This window comes from Amblyomma mixtum, chromosome 1, assembly GCF_055824585.1.
Source record: "Amblyomma mixtum isolate Tamu chromosome 1, ASM5582458v1, whole genome shotgun sequence".
Taxonomy (NCBI): domain Eukaryota; kingdom Metazoa; phylum Arthropoda; class Arachnida; order Ixodida; family Ixodidae; genus Amblyomma; species Amblyomma mixtum.
In genome coordinates this window covers 209,324,417-209,345,057 of record NC_143012.1, presented here as the reverse complement: position 1 = coordinate 209,345,057, position 20,641 = coordinate 209,324,417, and the positions used below count along the sequence as shown (strand labels likewise).

Here is a 20,641-nt window from a genome sequence, read left to right as displayed (position 1 = left end):
TCAGGCTCTCGTGATTGCTTTTGGGAAGTCTGCTGATACTAGCCGTTCCGACGGAATATTTCGATGTAGCGCCCCTGCATACGACCTTTACTATATGAATAAGTTCACGTGTTAAGTTTTCGTTATGTATATGCCGGGTGTTTTTTAACTGTTTACAGATTTTTACTTTAAACCCTTATGTAATGCCTCAACGGAGGCCTTTAAGGGTAAAAGAAATGATGATGATGATGAAGAGATTCGTCAGTGCGATTTGTCCAGATGGATGGTACAAGGCAGGCATTACGTACTACGTGAGAGAGCTCAGAGATTAAACGATTATTCGACTAAAATTAACTAATCAACTTTTTTACTTTTTATTTCACAGGCCAGCATTATACAAAGATACAGCAGCTGATTCCAGTTTTTAACTTTTCTTTATCTGCAATGCAGTTCAAAATATTTAACGTCAAAAATACGCATTTTTTAGCTCGTAAAGTTGGCTTCCCGGAATGCATGTTTTTAAAGTGGCGTAGCTCGCATTTCTAATACAGCAAGTACGGAAGCCGTTTGTCTGTTTTTTGGTGCAGAAGCAGTTGAACTGTATTTCCGCGAAAATACTACGCTCAGCGATGCCATTTTAAAACTGTGCATTGCGGGAAGCCAACTTAACGAACTGAAAAATGTGTATTTTTGGCGCTAAACAAGTCGAAATACATTGCCGATAAAGAAAATTGAAAAACTTGACTGAGCTACTATGTTGACAGCCTTCAATTTCTTAATATAATATCAACCGTTGAAATCAAAAGAAAGTTGATTAGTTAACTTCAGTTAATTAATCTTTTAATAACTGAGCTCTGTCACATACTACATAATGTCCGCCGTGCTGTGCTATACACCAGCACAGACCGCACAGACGTATCTGCCGCAGGTTTTAAAATAACTCTGTGTAAACAGTTAAAAAAAAGAACACCCGGGTCTCTGTAATTCATGGAAAGTAGTGGTGGCAGGGGTTTGATATACAAGGTGATTTTTGTTTAACATTTACAGAATTTTATTTTCACAACTATGAGACATGCATCGGTGCGGTCTTTGCAGCTGGGTTGGACAGAAGGTGGATATTAGACACGCGGTAGAGCTATGCAATTAGACGATTAAATAAATAAAATTAACTAATCAACATTTTATTTTTTTTTTACCTTACGAGACAAGATTATATTTCGAACTTGAAGGTCGTCAGCATAGAAGGGGAGCCGAGTTGTTAAATTTTCCTTAGCGGCCATGTGGTTAAAAATATCGAACGCCAGAATTGCACGTTTGGGCTCTTTGAATTAGCTTTCCCGCATTGCATATTTAGAAAGTGGTGCGGCTGCGCCTAGCATTGTAGCCGAAATCGCGGTAACTGCTTCAGCGTCATGAATGCGAGAGTGGCCATTGTATTGGCTGCATTAGATATTCAAGCGACACCATTCTATGAATAACAAACGCGGGAAAGCAAACTCATAAACCCACACTGTATTTCAGTAGCAAAGTTTCAACGGTACCAACGGTCACGCGTGGACGCTTCACTCTTCTAAGAGTGAAGCGCCCACGCGTGACTCCTCACGAGCCTTGAGTGAAGGTGTACGGCGGTGATGTGGAGTTCCGTGGGAGCGGCTTGTTGAGTGGCAACCGAAAAAAACTGGTGGATGAAGTGCCACAAGGTTTGGCGAGCAGATGGGTGGCCAAGGCGGGGATTCGGAACAGGAGTACAGGGAGGCGGCGGCAGCTCTGAGCCGAAGTGGGCTGCAAGCCGCTTTTTGAAGTGTGCGTGGATCGAGGGGAAGGGAGGCGGCAACCAAAGTTTTGCAAGGAGACCGGGTGGGAGTTCGTTGCTGGTGGGAAACACAAGCACAGTAGGGTTGCCAGTACAGCAAATGTGAGGTAGGTTTCCCCTGTCCCAGGCAAACTGTCGACTAAGACGACGAACCCGTCCACCAACCGCTAAAGAGATGAAAAAAGAAACATCGGCATAAGTTTTTGTAGACCACAGAAGAGGTGGTGTATCTTATTCCATTGCCTTGCTGTCGGGTAAACATAGGGCGGGCTCTAAGATGCATAAATGAAAGTATGGAGGAACTCAAGGTCATTGTGCCGCACCAAGAAACGCCCTCTTGTAGGGTCCCGACAGAATGTGCAAGCCATTATTCAGAAAGTGCACAGCTGAAGCCAAGAGCAAGGACCGTTACATGCGTCAGATTGTATAAGCACATACTATTCGCCAGTAGGTGGTACAGGGCGACAGTGTACCATCAAGTAACCTCTCGGTTAAGGAAAGGTCGTCCCTGGTAGGAACTGGCTTCACTATAAATGTTTCCGTGCTGTCAGTAAGATACAGTTGCATCTTAGCCCTGTGTCCTGTCTATGTCACGTGGACGCCTTTTTGTGCGCTTAAGTTTCCGTGAATACGCTAGTACGTCTCCGCTATGCTAAATGCCTCTACTTCGCCACCTCAATATGGATTGAGTTCACTGAAGGCTGATTGCCGTCTAATAATCAGCTTCATTATCAGTGTCATCCTCTCGTCGCTGAGTGACCACAGGTGACAGGCAATAAGCCTCGACTATCATATTGTCACGTGCTGCTCAAGCTCCCGTCCGTGATCTTGATTTTCCGAAGTGGGCTCTCTTCTTCGCCGTGCTTCAAGGACACAGGATAGCAGTGCGGACAAACACAAAATGCTCGCATGCCATGTAGTCCACGTCTTGCACAAATACATGCAGATGCACTTCCAAACTTCACACTGGAGATCTAAAAATTTCCGCCTGTGTTTGTGGGGCAGCACTTGTGGTCACAGAAAAGCGGTTGGGGCCTGGACGAACTATGTCTACAGTGCATGACGTGAACCGTGCGACACAAAGTCTTCGGGCGCTGGGAGAAGCCTTGATGACCATGCCACAAGGCAGGAGCGCAGATGCACACACACAGTCTGTCGAACAGACCATCACTACGCGAAACACCGGCTTCAATCTCAAATGTCTCGCTCAAAGAAAAAAAAAGAAACGTGCACAAAGTTCGTGGTGCAGGCAGTGTGTGTAGGCTGTAGGCTCAGCCTTTTGCGCTTCTACTGATGCTTGATGCTTTCAGACAGGACAAAAGATAAGCATAATCTCAGAACCAGCAGAGCCCGGCCACATGTGAATGCGTGACATGTGTGTGTGTGCAGTGCAGTTTCTTTTCTCCTCAGTAGAGGAAGATCTTGCGGGTGATGGCCTTCCGGCACATGTGGCACTGACGCAAGGTGTGGGCGCAGACAGAGCACGCCCCGTGTCCGCACAGGAAGGCCACGTTGCGCCGCCGCTCCAGGCAGATACTGCAGCCCTGCCACTCCTCCATCTCCTGCAGCCGGGACTCCAGCTGCCTCAGGCGCTCCAGGCTGACGGCTCCTCCGCCGCCCAGCTGATGCTGCCGGCCGCCCGACACCACTACCTTGCCGGCGCCATCGACCTTGCGGGCGATGACCTCTTTGCAGGTGAGGCATTTCTTCATGCGCACGCTGCAGTCTTCACAGGCCATCCGATGACCACAGGGCTCGAAGGTCACTGAAGCCGGTGACTCGAGGCAGATCTGGCACTCAGCGCCACGAGGAGGCAGCTCGCTGGGCAGAGTCCCGCCACCACTAGCTGGCTCCAGGGCAGGTGCCGTCACAGCAGTCGCACTCTCCCGCAGGGTGCTCCAGTGCTGAAGCAGCTCTTGAATGGCTGGGCTGCCAGCGAAGTCGAGCGGTGTGCGCCCCGCCAGGTTGGCACGGTGGAGGTCGGCCCCTTCTTTGACGAGCAGGCAGGCGAGAGCCAGGCTGCTGCTGTTCTCTATCTCAGGAGGGGCTGACGAGGCCAGCTGACTGGAAATCTAGGCCGTGGCAGGCGCCTCGCCAGTGTTGGCGGGCATCTGCAGTGCCTGGCGCTTCAGCAGGGCCAGATGCAGCGCAGTGTCACCGTCCTCATCCTGTGCGTCGAGGTTGGCCCCCATGCCGATGAGCAGCTCAACAATGCCACACTGTCCTTGGCTGACGGCCAGCAGCAGCGGCGTTTGCTTGCGGTTGTTGCGCACATCCACGTCACACTGGCCCCGTGTAAGCAGGGTCTCCACCACTGAGAAGTGGCCATTCAGAGCAGCAAGGTGCAGCGCTGCGAAGCCATCGTCCTTCTTGATGTTAACAATCTTCCGTGTTCTCGATAACAACTTCTTCGTTGCAAAATTGTTGCCCTTCAGCGCTGCATGGTGCAGAACGTTGAAACCCCGCTTGTTCTTCAAGGAGAAGTCGATTTCCGGCACGCTGATAAGCAGGTCAATAATCTCCACGCTATCTTTGCCAATTGCATCATGTAGTGCCGTGTCTCCAAATGTGTCCTGTATGTTGATGTTGAGGATGCTTTGGAACTTGAGGAGGACCCGTATGCAGTTGGTGTCTTGCTTGTTGACTGCCACATGCAGCGCGGTGCACTTTGCCCGGTTGACGGCGTTGATGTTGGCCCCCGCCTTCAGCAGGATCTCCATAATTGCAGGCTGGTTGCCAAACGCAGCATAGTGCAACGCCGTGTCACCGTCGTCATCCTGGGCATCAACCGCGGCACCACACTGGAGCAGCAACTCCACGATTTCTCGATGACCCTGGTGGCTGGACACTTGCAGGGCTGTCTTGCCAGAGCTCTTCTGGTTGACCCTGTCTGGATGCTTTGCAAGGTGGTCGCGAACCACTTCCAGGTGTCCCTGGGCTGCATCCCGCACCAATCGATCCATGCTGCCAGCATCACTCTGCTGTTCGGCTAGCAGGTGACCAAACAACGGATTGGCATGCTCTTCGCGAGTTTTGATGATGATGATGATGTCCTCGGGATGTATGGCAATACCCACGGCGGGGGATTGGCCAGGGTGCATAGCGGATGTTGTTGTTGTTGTAGCCTACGACAGAATGGCACATACCCACTCTGGGGATCGGCCGAGAATCGGGTGGTAAAGGTTGGTATTCACCTGTACGTACAAACGCACTCATGTATCTTCCAGCTTGCGCACATCTTCTTCGTTCCTCAGGGCCCATGCGCAGCACGTGACAATATATTAGTGTGGACAGAGAGAAAGAAAGAAAAAGAATGTTGCCCAGCCCGCACCGCCTAAAGCCTAGACGGACAGACAGAACAAAGTGCCGAGTATTGAGTCGTCATAAAAAGATACAACATTGACACAAAATTACGTGGTTGAGATCAAAAGTTGCGGCCGCGAGATTCCTAATGTTTTGGGACAGGAACGAGCAGGGATTTAGTGCTACTCCTGCCACCATTTCTGGTCGGTTACATGCATTACTGCGGCGCTTCGCTCTCTACCCTCCAAACAGAAAGGACTAAAAAGGGAGTAATACCCCTGTCACGCTAGCAAATTTAATGTCATTCGAACCAAGTGGCATTCGATGTATCGAATGTCATTCGGTCTCTTACGGTGCTACAGGGAAAAAAATAATGTGATTCGAAAATGATGGCATCGACGATTAGTGAAAAAAAAAAATAGTCCAACTGAACGACATCAGCGCGCATAAAAGATGTTTGAAATTGTTGTGCAGTGTTTCAAAAGCAGGTGAGAACATTTGTGTGCCGCATTATAAGCTTAAAATATTATTTCAGGTCATTCTGCACCACTTTAGCCATCAAAAGCCAAACTAAGTACAAAGTCAACCACAAATCCGATAAATGTAAACAAACAAAATGGCCGACATGGCAGCGCGCGGACACGCGCGGAGCTTGGAAATGACTTCGAAAAGTTGAACTGCTCAGTTACGTCTTTAAGTAACTTCGAGCTTAACGAACATGCCACACCAACCAACAAGAATCACGCATCCCAAAATGACCGACGGTCGCGGGAAAGACGCTGCTTCACGCTGGGCCGCTTCGGTAGGCTGCTGAGACCGAGAGTAACAGCTATCCACGACAGCCTCTAGTGTGAACAGATTCACACAAACATTAACTTTTTTTTACCAAAACTAAATAAATGCAGTTTCTAAGTTTGGCAGTGTGCACATTATTTTTTCGCGGCGCTTGTTCCTGCTGCGTATCTGGTGTCCAGAGTACGCATTCGGTTCGGGATCGAATGCGAATGAGTTCCCCTAACTCATTCGATGGCGAATATCATTCGAACCTAATGACATTACATGTTCCCGTGCAGCAGTCTATTAATGACATTAGGTGCTAATCTCATTCGATTCCACTGACATTAAATTTGCTAGTGTGACAGGCGTGTTAGTGTCCGTATAGCGCACTGTCTTTTTAAAAAACGGAGTGCGCTAGGGGAGAGCTTACTCTCTTTTTAGTTCCATACAGACGCATTCCCGTTTGGAGTGATAGCTGATTGCGGTTGTGCCTTAGTTTGGCTGGCGCGTCAAGCTGTCGCCTTTTCGGCCACTGCAGCTCTCCTTTCGTCACTTTACTACGCGCGTCGAATAGCCGCTTCGTTGCTGTGTTTGCCGGACCGCCAATCCAACACTTGTTTCGCTGGCATGGCAGCTGCATCTCGACTGCGGTTTCCTACTCTGTCCTGACTGCACGCATCCACGCATGCGACGAGACAGACAGCGGCGACCCGCCTCCTAACCGCAGAGGCCAAGGCTGGTGAAGGTCAACACAGCCGAGCACACAACGGGCGCCCCTCTCCAGTCTTGCGAGTGCTTCCGCCCCGGCAACATTTGCTGTTTTTCTTCCGCCTCTTCTTCCTACAGGTTCCCGGAGCCCACAATAGAAAGTAGCCCCCGTACCCAACCTTTTGTGCGATAGTCTAGGAACCCCATAATCTCCATGCCTCCTCGCTACCTCTGTGGTAGATGGCTTTCTTTTATCGCACAGATTTCCCTTTTGGCATAAAGAAAACATAAAGGTACAGGCTGGTTGCAGTACTAATTGATAGCAGTGCTCGATGTTCAGGCCGATGCACGTGTCCTTGTGCGAATTTCGGGTGTGCATCTTGGGTGCCTAACGGGCACATTTCAAGAGCGAAGTTCAGTGCTTAAATATCTTTTAAATGGCAGGTCTTATTACGATATACATTTCTGATGATGTGTTTATTTGTGGTCCGTGGCGGGGATGATATGATTGCGCCTTAAATCCTTTTGCAGGCAAATTTCAATCGCATTACTGAAAGGACATCAAAGCCCGAACTGCAGGCAGGAAAGGAACGGTAGGCACGAAACGGGAGAAAAGTAACCTTGTGCGGACCAATCTGAACACTCAGCGGCATTTGCCAAAAAAAAAGTGCCACACTAAATGCTTATTTCCCTCTTCCAACTGCCTCGCAGCAATAAAAAACGCTATGGACAATAATAAGCAATGCGCACCAATATATTAAATCCCACCCACCGCCACTTTCCATCATGAAATGCACCACCTCCCCAGGTATATACATGTTGGAAACTTAACACGAGAACATATTCACATATCAACCCACCAAACTTTGTAGCTCACGAAATTACACGCCACACTTAACTATAGAATTAACATTATATTTTTACTTTAGTATTATTTTGCAGTTACATTGTTATTAATTTTTGTCTCAAATTGCTTTTATTTTACAGTTACAATATTATTCGTTTTTATTTTGCGTTGTTATTTTATTTTGTAGTTAGAGCATTACTAGTGTTGTCACTTGTATTTTATACCACTGTTGTTGAATGCTCTACTTCCGCAGTGGAGTTCTACGGAAAGTGTCCAATTACGTGTACCCGTTTAGTACACGGGCGTTTTCGTACCCATTCTCCAACCTGGGTATCAGCCTCCGAGGCCGGGTCTCTAACCCGTGCATCCTGCCCAACACAGTCGCGGAACGCCATAGCCACTGCGCTACCTCGAAGGGTGAGTACCATGTGCTGAAGGGTGCCTTATGTGTGCGTAAGGTGCAGCTATGAGCGCTCCTGATGCTCGTCGTATGCCGGTGGGAGCTGGAGGCAAAAAATTGGAGGAACCACTTGAGCTCCGCCTTAAGGGCATGACGAGATGGTGCTAATGAGTTGATACCCATATATGCAGAATTAGCCATTCTCAACTTTACATTCATACGTCCCTGGGAGTCCTCATACAACTCCTTGCGCAGTGTTGCATCGCTTAAAGGGTGCGCCACTGCCCTGCATTGGCAGGTACTGCCACCTGTAGGGCTTGTGCGACCCATGTTGGTCTTCCCGAGCAACATCACGCAATCAGCCATTAATTTAACTGCCACCTGCCAGAGTGGTTAGTTTGCTCACAATCCTTCGGGCAGGTTGTGATGACAACATGGGGTCACATGACCGAGGGAGACTGTCTAGGTTGCTTCTACGGGGTGGCTGCCTGAGCCACCATGTTTATCGCTTACAATGCCTTCCACGATGTCGACAACACCGGCAACGCCGGCGACGCCGGATTTTCTGCGCAACGGGACCCTTGATGTTTAGACGTTAATAGAGAAGGAGAGGGGATGGGCGACATGAGTAGTGCCAGACCCGCCACCCCCCCCACCCAATCCAAGAAGAAAATAAACTACTTGGGGACGGGCAAGTTACCTTAAGAGTGGAATGCGATAGCATCCGACTCCACATTTGTCGCAGCTTCTCCGCGTCTTAAAACTCGTTGAGTTAGCTCTCCCGCGTTACACATGGTGTCGCTTGCATATATAATGCAGCAAATACCGATGCCATTTGTGCTTTTTTTCTTATCTAGAAGCAGTTATTGCGATTTTGGCGACAATACTCAGTGCAGAGACGTCACTTTATAAATATGCAACGCGGGAAGGGCTACTGAAGGACCTTTGAAACGCGTATATTTGACGTCAGATAATTCGAACTACACTGCCGATAAAGAAAATTTAAAAACTCTGGGAACGTTCAATTTTGAAGGCGTTTAATTCAGCAATAAATGTTGTCCTCTGAAAGTAAAAAAGATATTAACACGATAGTGTTAAGACTCTGTTTATGCAGAAAACCTGGCGTAGGAGTTGAGAGTTAAAAAGCAAGTGGCCCACGTGACCTTGTGACGCCACCGCAACCTGCCTACCGTGGAAGGCAGCAGCCCACCCATCGGACTGCGAACAAACTGCCCACAGTGGCAGGTGTCAGTTAATGATTGGTCGGGAGAGGCGGCTCTAGGAGAACAACCTGGGTCTCATAAGGCAGAATGGTAATTTTATCCATGTGTGAAACCTCGGCTTAGAGTTAAAGCATTTATTATAGTGACAGCATCAATATCACCATCAAGGATAAACCCAGATGCGTTCTCGGAATTGCCGCATCAGAGGTCTCATCGTCCCGGGCTTTTGAAAATACGGAAGGCAGAAAATGTCTGTCTTTAAAGCAGCATTAAGGCTCAGAGCCACCAAACCAGGCAAATAAATGTACATGATAACTAAGCAATCTTTTTACCGCCTTTTTGGAGGGCATAAACTTAATCGTTTTGTTCGGACGGATAGACTGCGCAAATTAGGGTTCTGCAGCGAATGTTATAGATGGCAAACAGGGGGAGGAAGTGAGGAAAGAAAAAGAGAGCTGGGGTGCTTGGCGACCGGCGGATGGAGTGCGTCTATCTACTCCGTCTACCAGCCTTCAAGGAGTGTACCATCTCAGTCACATCACGTGCGTCGCACAGTCGCCAAACACCTTCTACAAAGCGACACATAAAAAAAGGTCAGTGCGAAACTTTCTCCTTCCCCGATAAGCGGTGTATTTTATTTAACTGAATGACACGCGCCAACTGTCTTAATGGATGGTTCTTAACGATAAAGAATGAAAAGATTTCAATATTTGGAGCCTTGATTCAGAAGTGATTTGGATCACCTAACAAGATAAAAATAACCCTAAGTGAGGTATCCTTCAGCCATATCTGGAATGTGTCCTCGAAGCCGGACATCCGCTTGTAATTTGCTTCATCTAATTCCTTTTACTGATCCCACCTTAAGAGCCATGAAAATAACCTGAATAAAATGTTTCACGAACGTTTGTTATCGAGTTAGTTGGCGCACGTGCGAGAACAGAATAAACCACTAGACCTAAATGTAAATGCAGTTTGTAGGCACTGTTACAAAAAATTTCGTTCCTGTGATTGCCAGAGATCGAACCTGGGACCTTCCGCGTGTTAGGCGGATGGGATAACCACTACACCACAAGCACAGTTTTTCTTTATTGCATGGAAGAACTGCCGTAGAAAGGAGGAAAACTGCAATCAGACTGGTTCGCGTCTCAAGTTACCGGGCTGCTTAATAGGAGCCCGCCATAGCCCTAACTCAACACTGCATCCCCATCAAAACATGAAAATTCATAGAGGCACAAGGACAGCTGTTCTGCGCTTATAACAATGCCAGCGTCAAGAGGGAGGTCGGAGGAAAAGCGCAGGGAAACTGGTTGCTGTCTTGGAAGGGAAGTGCTTTGCAGCACATTCTCTATGCCGCAGTGGTTCGCTCGAAGCCCTACTCGACTACTAATGAGCTGGCAGGCCTCGAAGCACGGGCGTGCTTAAAGGGATACTGAGGCGGTTTTCGAATCAGCTAATTTTATAGGGTTTTGAAGTAGTGTCATTGCCGATCACGTCTGTGAAATTATTTTTTCGATTTTGGCTAAAACAGTGGCGCAATCACCAATTCAAAACGCGACGTTCAAATCTCCCGCGCCCCGCGCGAGCGTAAGAGAGGAGAACAGCGGAGAGGGAAACCTCGTCCATGTCGGCCAACATGACGTCACGTTGAGGACCCGGGGATACTTCGGCGCACCCGAGTGAGCTTTCAGCACGCGTTTTTTCTCATGCTGCGTGCGTTGTGACGTACAAAGCGTGTCAGCCGACCTTGAGAATCAGATTCAACACGAGGTACTACTCCACGTTCGTGTCCATGAACAAATACGGCCGAGACTGTGTCGTCTTCCACTGTTTTTCGCAAGATCATAAGCTCGCAGCGCAAGCGCTCGCTGCTGTGACGAAGAATTCAAGCTGACCAAAGCAAGCCTACTCTGTTCGAAGCACTTTCGTAAGAGCGGCTACATGCAGAGCTTGTCTCTAATGTGACCTCTGGAGATAGAGGCTTAAGCATGTGTCGCTCTCTTCAGCTTAGGTGCGGCCAGACCACCTGAGACATGCTCAGCAAGGCTCGATTAGTGATTTTATACTCGGTTCGACGTGTCCAAACAAGCAAGCAAGCAGAGCAAAGCACAAAAGCAAAGCAAGCAAGCATCGAAGCTCTTCATATGCGGCATCTCGTTTAATCGTAGCTAAGCGATTAAAATGAAAGCGTTCGACGTCGATTTCGGATGCACATCTATGAGAGAAATGAATGCCAACCGAGTTTTTGCAAAAAAACACCGCAACCTTACTCGGTTTCTTCATCAAGTTTTGGCAGCGGGCGAGTTGCAGCTAGCTCGGCTTTTAAACACACATATAGTTGGCAACTACTTCACTGAACCTAAACTGCAAATCTAGGAAGGGAGAAGGTTTCCGAGGCAGCGATTAATATTTTCTGGCATCTGCTGAACGCGCCACGACTGAAGCAGCAGCCCTGTGCGCGTATTTGTATTGGTTTCCAGCGCACAATGATTGCGTCACTATCCTGTGGTCACATGGCTCGCAGTGCTCGGCCACTGCGCTTCGCTTATTTTGACACCAACTTTGTGCTGCTTCATGGCTTCCTTGAAATACTTTCTTGCCCCAACCTACAACGCCGGGTACTGAGAAGAGGATTTTTTGTACACAGCACTTTGGGCCTTTTCTTTAGGATGACGCTCTTCCGGGCGAGCCAGGAGGCGTCCGGTGGTGGTAATTGACTTGAGTATTGTTCGAACCCCTGCCTTTCCGAGAATACGAGCCGAGGTTGTACTGGCTCCTTTTACGCATGGTTTGCATCGCGTCTTTGACGCTGGCGTATGCTTGTGCTAGGCGTAGAATTTTTTGCTTGTGTCTTTTTTGGTTTCATGCGATATGTGGAATGAGCAAACTGTAGTATCCTTTTCTTCGGAGGTCAGTAAAAAAAGATAGTCGCCGTATTCGCTTTTACAACGACACGGAAAGCTGCGATCTGCACTCAACGCAGCGCCGGATCCGCATCGGCAGCTTCTCCAGTCCTCAAAGTGACGTCACGACCTCTCTTGACCAATCACGGGCGGCGGCGCGCCGCGCGGCGTGCCCCGCGGCACAGGCCGCATATTTCGGCTAAAAAAGGCAATTCGCGCTTGTTTTTGCCTTATTTGGATGCGATATTCCAGTACACAGCATGGAAAACTATAGGACGCCGCTGCCAGCCTGATTTTCAAAAAAAGTGCTTCAGTCTCCCTTTAAGTGATCGCCAGACTTATACATAATCTCCAAAGTAAAGTTTGTTGACAGAATGTAATTCTAACGTTATTACATAAGAGTGACGAAAAAAACACCTTGCGATTGTGACATACGGAAGTAAATGACAGTACAACGCCAGCTGATATCTTTTCGAAACTTTCTGTCAGAAGAAAACTTTCTGACTGTTTAGCATTTTTAAGCCTCATGTACTGTGGGAAAGCAGTTTTTCTCGAGTGGACACCACCGCCACGTAACCGAAAGTGCGATTGTGGTTTCCACTGACCCGGGGAGCCTGTTATGCGCGTGTTCAGTATTTTCATCGTCAATGCGAATTTAGCAAATGTAGTACGCCGGCGTCCTATGCTGCATTGCCGTGATTCTGAAGCATGTTGCCAAACCGTATTGCGTTAGTGCCTTTTATCTGTGACAACGTCGTTCATGGCATCGTGTGTTGCGCGTATCTTTCTGTCAGTACCGCCACATAAGTCAAAGCTCGAATATTAGTTTGATATTGGTATTAGGATTATTGGATGAAGAAGATGTACATGCACAGTGCGAGTGTGTGTAGCAGTTTACCACAATTGCGTGTTCGGCGGCGGCCGTAGCCTACTGATCTCGCGCAGCGCCCTGACAAGCTGACCTGCTGGCGCCGCCGCGGGTTCGAATTCCATTCGTGGATGTTTGTTTCATTTCTTTCTAGGTAATAGTTTCACTTGGCACAAACCCACAAACACGGCATGCATTTAAATGGTATACAGCAGCACCCAGAAATTCTAGCCTGCGCCTAGCCAGTAACGCCATGTTATATGCCAACTTTTCCCCAAATACGCGCACTTCCAGTTCAACTGCCTGTGGGATAGTATGTGAGAAAGTTGGTAGTAATATTTTCGCCCTTCCGTACAACATTGCTCTAAAACAACTCAATATGCCTCAAAAAGAGCATGCCTTATCATGGCAGATATACGGCCCGCAAACATATTTGAATAATGACTCTTGTACATACTAGGTTCATTTTATTACAGAGATAGATGACAGATGACACCGAAATTACACCCACGCACGCACGCACGCGCACACTCGCACACGCGCACACGCGCACACGCACGCCCACACGCACACACGCACACACACACACACGCACACACGAACACACGCACACGCACACGCACACGCACACGCACACACACACACACGCACACACACACGCACACACACACACACACACACACACACACACACAAAATTTTGCCGCAATCTTTTGTCGCACAACGCACCGGGTGGTGAAATACGATTTTTCGCGTCACATAGTTTACATACACTACTCATGTTGGAGGCTAGATTGCGACAGAAGTTTGAACCGACGACATAGACGCCTTGAAATGTATGCCTTCCCAGACTTTCGTATGAAAATTGTGAGGCATGTAACCGTTCGTCGCACAGCGTTCCGTGGTTTCATACGCGTGCACGCGTGTGTGTGTGCGTGTGCATTGGGGGGGGGTGGTGGTGCGAAACGGTGTCAACGCACCCACGGAGTGTAATGCTTTCTAGTACACAAACGTGAGCACTGTTAAGTGTCTGTGGGAATTTATTTGCGGTTTCATGCTTTACACTGCGAAGGTGACCGATCTACGCGCATTATCGTCTGTTCAATTGCATGAATCGTTGGGAAGAAAATGCTTTGACCATCTTCAGTTGCACTGAGGGCAGTGACCAGAGGTAAGTAATGGCGATGTGTGGGATGAGGAAAACGATAATAGGAGGTACGGCACCAGGCCCTGATCGCAGATATGTTGCGGTGATGCGTGGGATGTGAAAAGGACAATAAGAAGTACGTCACCAGACTGTCAGTGCTTCATACAGCATCGATACTGAGATAACACACTAACAGCTCTAAAAAATTTTGCTCATTTCCCCTTTACTGTCCCTGCGGTGCACAGAAGCAGTCCTTACTCTTAAGGCATTGTTTTATAACATTCTAAAAAAAATTCTTTAGGCTGCGTTATTAAGGACGACTTAGTTTATGCACATACTGTTTTGTTCGGGAACTAAAGTGCTCATTTTTACGACGCACGACTTATTTCGTTTCCTTTTTGGCGTGTTCTAGTTTGGAAAAGCCCCCTTTTAAACCCTGATAATCAAATGATAGAAGAAAAACTTAGTTTTTCCTTAATGTCTATTCAATGTGCGAATGCGTACGTACCGTACTCCCCCTGCCGTCATGTGCCCCGACTGAAAGAAAGCAGCGTTCGGACGTGGTGCCCCTGGGATTCTGTAGCCTGTGCCGGACGGCTGTTTATAAAAAAACATAACAGTGCATTCTCGTGCTTTGGTCTTTTTTTCACAATTAGTCCCACCCTAGCGGTGCTTTTGAGGTGCATACCAAGAGGGAACAAGTTCTAACGCTTTGAATTTATTGACAACATCGTAGGCTCCTACCATTCCCACTGCACGGCACGTATACAAGCAGGCACAGAGAGACTTCTTTTGTTTTTTCTGTGTGTAAGAATAGACTAACACAAAAATTAGTTGGGCGTTGAGGATAGACACTGTCAACGGACAAAGAGTTCCATTAGTTTGACGTGCTTATGTTTTATTGAGAAAGTATTGGTAGTGTGCTCCCCCTCACGTGAATCTGATGTATGTTAAGGGAAGCTTCCAGCCGTCCAACCCTCGATGTACCTCCCTCCATCTCACCCATCAGCGGCGCCATACATCACCTACTCACCCAACTCTACCCTCCAGAGGCGCTGCTTACTACCAACTCACTAACTCTCACCCTCCACAAGCGCTTCACCCGTGGAGCAGCGCAACGCAAAAGCGGCGGCGAAATATAATTTTGCTTCTCGAGGGCAGCCGGATTTTGCTTTGCGTTTCTGAATTCGATTTTTGTTACCCTCACAACTGCCTTTATACCCTGAGGCAATAAATAGCGTTAGCAAGAAAAACCGAATTCATAGACGCAGTGGGAAATCCGGCTGCCCTCGAGAAGTGCCACAATTTATTTCCTCACTTCACATCCTTGGGGCGGGGGTGAGGAAATGTGGAATGGAAGGGGGGGGGGGGGGGAGGGGGTGACTGGACACTTTCTGCCACACTGGACCCAAATTCACCCTCCAGAGAAATTATGTCCGTGCGTGAAACCTCGGCTTAAAGTTAAGCATTCATTAGTGTCGCTGCATCACAGTAAACAAGGATAAATCCAGCTGCTTTCTCGGAATTGCCGGATGAGATGTCTGATCGTCCCGAGGTTTTTAATATACGGAAGGCTGAAAATGTCAGGATTCAAAGCAGCATCAAGGCTGCGCGCCAACAAACCAGAGAAATCAGTGTACATGAAAATTAAGCATTAATTTTACCGCTCTTTTGGGGGGATAAACTGAGTCAGTTTGTTCGGACGGAGAGACTGGGGAAATTAGGATTCTGCAGCGAGTGTTCTAGATAGAAGACATTGGAATAAAGTGGGAATAGAAAAAGAGAGCTGGGATACTTGGCAACCGGCGGATGGAATGTGTCGATCTACTCTTTGTAGGAGTCATCAAGGTGTATACCGTCTCAATCGCATCACGTGCGTTCCACAGTCGCCAAACACCTTCTATAAAGCGACACACAAAACGAGGTCAGTGCGCAACTTTCTCCTTCCCCGATAAGCGGTGTAGCTCGTTAACTGAATGACACATGCCAACTGTCGTAATGGATGATGCTTAACGGTAAAGAACGAAACGCTTTCAATATTTCTACTCTGGAATGAGAAGTGATTTGGATCACCTAAGTGAATAAAATATTCAACGAATGTCAGGTGTCCTTCATATATGTGTGGAATGTGTCCTCGAAGCCGCACAGCCGCTCGTAATTTACCTCACCTCCTCCTTTACGGATCTCACCTCAAAAGGCATAAAGAAGGACTGAATAAAATGTTTCACGAATATATGTCACCGAGATAGTTAACGCAGGTTAAAGAACGGAATGACCTCCTAGAGCTAAATGTAAACGGAGTTGGTAGGCAGCATGAGAAAAAATTTTGCTCCTCTGCCTGCCAGGGATCGAACCTGGGACCTTCCGCGTGTTAGGCGGATGTGATAACCACTACACCACAAGCACAGCTGTTCTGCGCTCATAACAATGCCAGCGTCAAGAGGGAGGTCGGAGGGAAAGTGCAGTGCAACCGGTTGCGATCTTGGAAGGGGAGTGCTCTGAGACATATTCTCTATGCCGCAGTGGTTCACTCGAACTCCTGCTCGAATACTAATGAGCTGGAAGTGCTCGCAGCATGGGCCTGCTTAAGCGACCGCCAGACTTGCTACATAATCTCCAAAGTAAAGTTTGTTGACAGAATGTAATTCCAACGTTATTACTTAAGTGTGACGCAAAAACACCTTGCGATAGTGACATACGGAAGTAAATGTCAGTACAACACCAGCTGATATCTTTTCGAAACTTTCTGTGAAAAGAAAACTTTCTGACGGCATAGCATTTTTAAGCATGATGTACTGTGGGAAAGCAGTTTTTCTCAAGTAACCGAAAGCGGCATTGAGGTTCTCACTGCCCCAGAGAGTCAGTTATGCGCGTCTTCAATTCTGTCATCGTCAATGCGAACTTAGCTAATGTAGTACGCCGGCGTCTTATGCTGCATTGCCGTGTTTCTAAAGCAATGTCGCCAACGCGTATTGCTTTAGTGCCTTGTTTCAGTGACAACGTCGTTCATGCCATCGTGTGTCGTGCGTATCTTTGTGTCAGTACCGCCACATAAGTCAAAGCACGAATATTAGTTTGATATTGGTATTAGGCTTATTGAATGGAGAAGATGTGCAACGCACAGGGCGAGAGTGTGTAGCAATTTGCCACATTGCGTATTCGGCGGCGGCCGAGTCTACTGCTCTCGCGAAGCGGCCTGTGAAGCTGATGTGTTCGGGCCGCCGGGGGTTCGAATTCCATTTGGGGATGTTTGTTTCATTTCTTTGTATGTAATAGTTTCACTTGGCATAAACCCATAAACACCGCAAGCATACAAAATTTCGCAGATCATGCTACGAGTTGACTTATTGAAAGGGGCTTTTGCACTAAGATCAGCATCTGTGAATGGCTTGTGGCACTGCAAGAGAATTGACCAATTCGAGTTGCACTCTTCCCTCGACATTTAAATAGCCTACCTAGCATAGCCTAGCCAGCAACGCCTATTATATGCCCACTTTTGCGCAGTTACGCGCACTTCCAGCTCTTATGCCTGTGGACGTTCCACTGCTAGTATGGGATAACGGAAGGAAGAAATTTGGCAGTAATATTTTTGCCCTTCTGTACGATATTGCTAGAAAACAACTAAATATGATTCAAAAAGAGGAAACCTTGATATGGCAGATGTATAGCACGCAAGTACACTTGATGAATGCGTCCAGCACGTTCTAGATTAATTTTATTACACAGAGATAAACAACTCCAAATTTACAGACACACACACACAATTACATAAAAGACTATGGCAGCTCTTAAGTACAGATGCCTTACACAGATGATTAAATAGACCATACAATGAGATCCTTCCGAAATAATGGAGCCCCTGTGCCAGACAAGATAAATAGGTTATTTAGAGACACTATACAAAAGCCACAGGTCCTTCTATTGAACACCGTTCAACTCTTTGTCCGAATCGGTTATTTTGCGACAAACTGGAGACAGCCCAGAAGAAGTATGAGCGAGAAAGTGTGCTTTTAGACAAATTATATAACTTCTAACCTTTATCCAATTGATTCTCACTTACGGTTTGCAATCCTTAAAATGATTGATTTCTATTCTTGTTTTTTTTTTTGGGCTGTTTCTATTATTACTTCAAGTGAACAACTAAACGTGATCAGACGAAATTCTAAATAAAATGGCTTTTAAGATAACACGCTTGCGTGGTTTCAGAAACTAACCACAAATGTTGTGATCTAAGTATGAAAGTAACAAAAATATCATGTGCCTGCCAGGGATCGAACCTGGGACCTTCCGCGTGTTAGGCGGATGTGATGACCACTACACCACAGGCACAGCTACTTCGGTACTGTTATGATGTGGGCTTCGACGGAGTTGACAGTGCAATGAACTTTTTGCAATTGGTTAGGTGGTCTGAAACCGCCTACTATTGAGGCGCGCAATTAAAACCGTCAGGTTCTGCGTTGTAATAGACTAATTGTTGTATGAAAAAAAAAATGGAGGTTGCCGTTTTGGGCAAACTACTTGACGGACGCTTTACTCTTCTAGACGGTGCAGGAATTCATATTATATTATTCATGATAATCAAAAGTGTTTTACTACATAATGAAGTTTTGACACCGCCGGCATAACTAACCCGGTGCGGTGGCTCAGTGGCTCTGGCTTTCCGCTGCTGATTCCGAGGTCACGCGTTCGATACCAACCGCGGCGCCCGTATTTCAATGCCAATCAAGTACAAAATTTCAGTGCACTGCGTTTTGTCAGCGCGCGGTAAAGAAGTCCAGGTGCTCTAAATCAGTCTGGAGGCTTCCACTGCAGCGCCCTTCGTAGCCCGAATGTAGCTGCGGGGCATTAAAGGGAAGCTTAAACGGTTTTTTGAGAATTCGCAGTTATTCAAGAATTAGAATCTATCAAGCTTCTAGATAAAGCATGCAAAGTAGTTTTCCACTAGCATTTAAAATGGTGGCATTATCGTCGATTAAAAGCGCGACGATGTTTAGGCTTCTCCTCACTAAGTTGGAGTAGTGCGAAGAAACTCGGCAGTGACGTCATCGTTGCCAAAATTTCAGACGTCTGCTGCTTACGCCTGCATGCTGCTGTGCGTCGTCAGAAGCGCCAAAGAATGTATCGTGAGGTTCACCTTTGATGTCATTGGTTTTCTTCCATGGAATAACCGTTTCTTCGCTGGAAATGCAGTGCCGTCACACGTGACGTCATTATCGGGGACTCTGCCCGTCGCTGTGCACTTCAGAGAAGCTGAACGCCGAAGACGACTTTATTCGGTGGTTACGCCACTATTTCAAATGCTAGAGAAAAACGATTTCGCAAGCATAAGTTCACGTGTTAAGTTTTCGTTATGTATATGCCGGGTGTTTTTTAACTGTTTATAGATTTTTACTTTAAACCCTTATGTAATGCCTCCCCAGAGGACTTTAAGGGTAAAATAAATGATGATGATGATGAAGAGATTCGTCGGTGCGATCTGTCCAGATGGATTTTACAACAAGACAGGCATTACTTACTACGTGAGAGAGTTCAGTGATTAAACGATTATTCAACTAAAATTAACTAATCAACTTTTTTACTTTTTATTTCATGGGCCAGCATTATACAAAGATACTTAAGGTCGTCAACACTGAAGCTTACTCTAGTTTTTAACTTTTCTTTATCTGCAATGCAGTTCAAAATATTTAACGTCAAAAATACGCATTTTTTATCTCGTAAAGTTGGCTTCTCGCAATGCATGTTTTTAAAATGGCCTAGCTCGCATTTCTAATACAGCAAATACGGAAGCAGTTTGTCTGTTTTATGCCGCCGAAGCAGTAAACTAGATTTACGCGAAAATACTACGCCCAGCGGCGCCATTTTAAATTGTGCATTGCGGGAAGCCAACTTTACGAGCTCAAAATGTGTATTTCTGGCGTTAAACATTACGAAATACATTGCTGATAAAGAAAATTGAAAAACTGGACTGAGCTACTGTGTTGACAGCCTTCAATTTTTTAATATAATATTAACCGTTGAAATCAAAAGTAAGAAAGTTGATTAGTTAATTTCAGTTAATTAATCTTTTAATAACTGAGCTCTGTCACATACTACACAATGTCCGCCGTGCTGTGCTATACACCTGCACAGACCGCACAGACGTATCTGTCGCAGGTTTTAAAATCATCATCATCATCATCAGCCTGACTACACCCACCGCAGGGCAAAGGCCTATCCCATGTCTCTCCAATTAACCCTGTCCTTTGTCAGTTGCCGCCACTGTATCCCCGCAAACTTCTTATCTCATCCGCCCACCTAACTTTCTGCCGTCCCCTGCTACGCTTGCCTTCTCTTGGAATCCACTCCGTTACCCTTAAGGACCAGAGGTTATCCTGCCTTCGCATTACATGCCCTGCCCAAGCCCATTTCTTCCTCTTTAACCATCACAAGACTGTCTACGCCCCCTGGTTTTAAAATAACTCTGTGTAAACAGTTAAAAAAAAGAACACCCAGGTCTCTGCAATTCATGGAAAGTAGTGGTGGCAGGGGTTTGATATACGAGGTGATTTTTTTAACATTTACAGAATTTTGTTTTCACAACTATGAGACATGCATCGGTGCGGTCTTTGCAGCTGGGTTGGACAGAAGGTGGATACTCGGTACGCGGTAGAGCTATGCAATTAGACGATTAAATAAAT

The 20,641-nt window shown here is 46.9% G+C and overlaps 3 non-coding genes and 1 pseudogene across 3 annotated transcripts; all 4 read right to left on the bottom strand.

The window, feature by feature from the left end:
* Positions 1-3,198: 3,198 nt before the first annotated feature.
* Positions 3,199-4,893, bottom strand: LOC149370743 (E3 ubiquitin-protein ligase MIB2-like; annotated as a pseudogene).
* A 5,160-nt stretch (positions 4,894-10,053) lies between these two features.
* On the bottom strand, positions 10,054-10,126 carry TRNAV-AAC (transfer RNA valine (anticodon AAC)). The gene has a single exon. It is a non-coding gene; the product is annotated as a tRNA-Val (tRNA).
* A 6,171-nt stretch (positions 10,127-16,297) lies between these two features.
* On the bottom strand, positions 16,298-16,370 carry TRNAV-AAC (transfer RNA valine (anticodon AAC)). The gene has a single exon. It is a non-coding gene; the product is annotated as a tRNA-Val (tRNA).
* Positions 16,371-18,220: 1,850 nt separating this feature from the next.
* On the bottom strand, positions 18,221-18,293 carry TRNAV-AAC (transfer RNA valine (anticodon AAC)). Its single transcript has one exon. It is a non-coding gene; the product is annotated as a tRNA-Val (tRNA).
* Between the last annotated feature and the right edge of the window lie 2,348 nt (positions 18,294-20,641).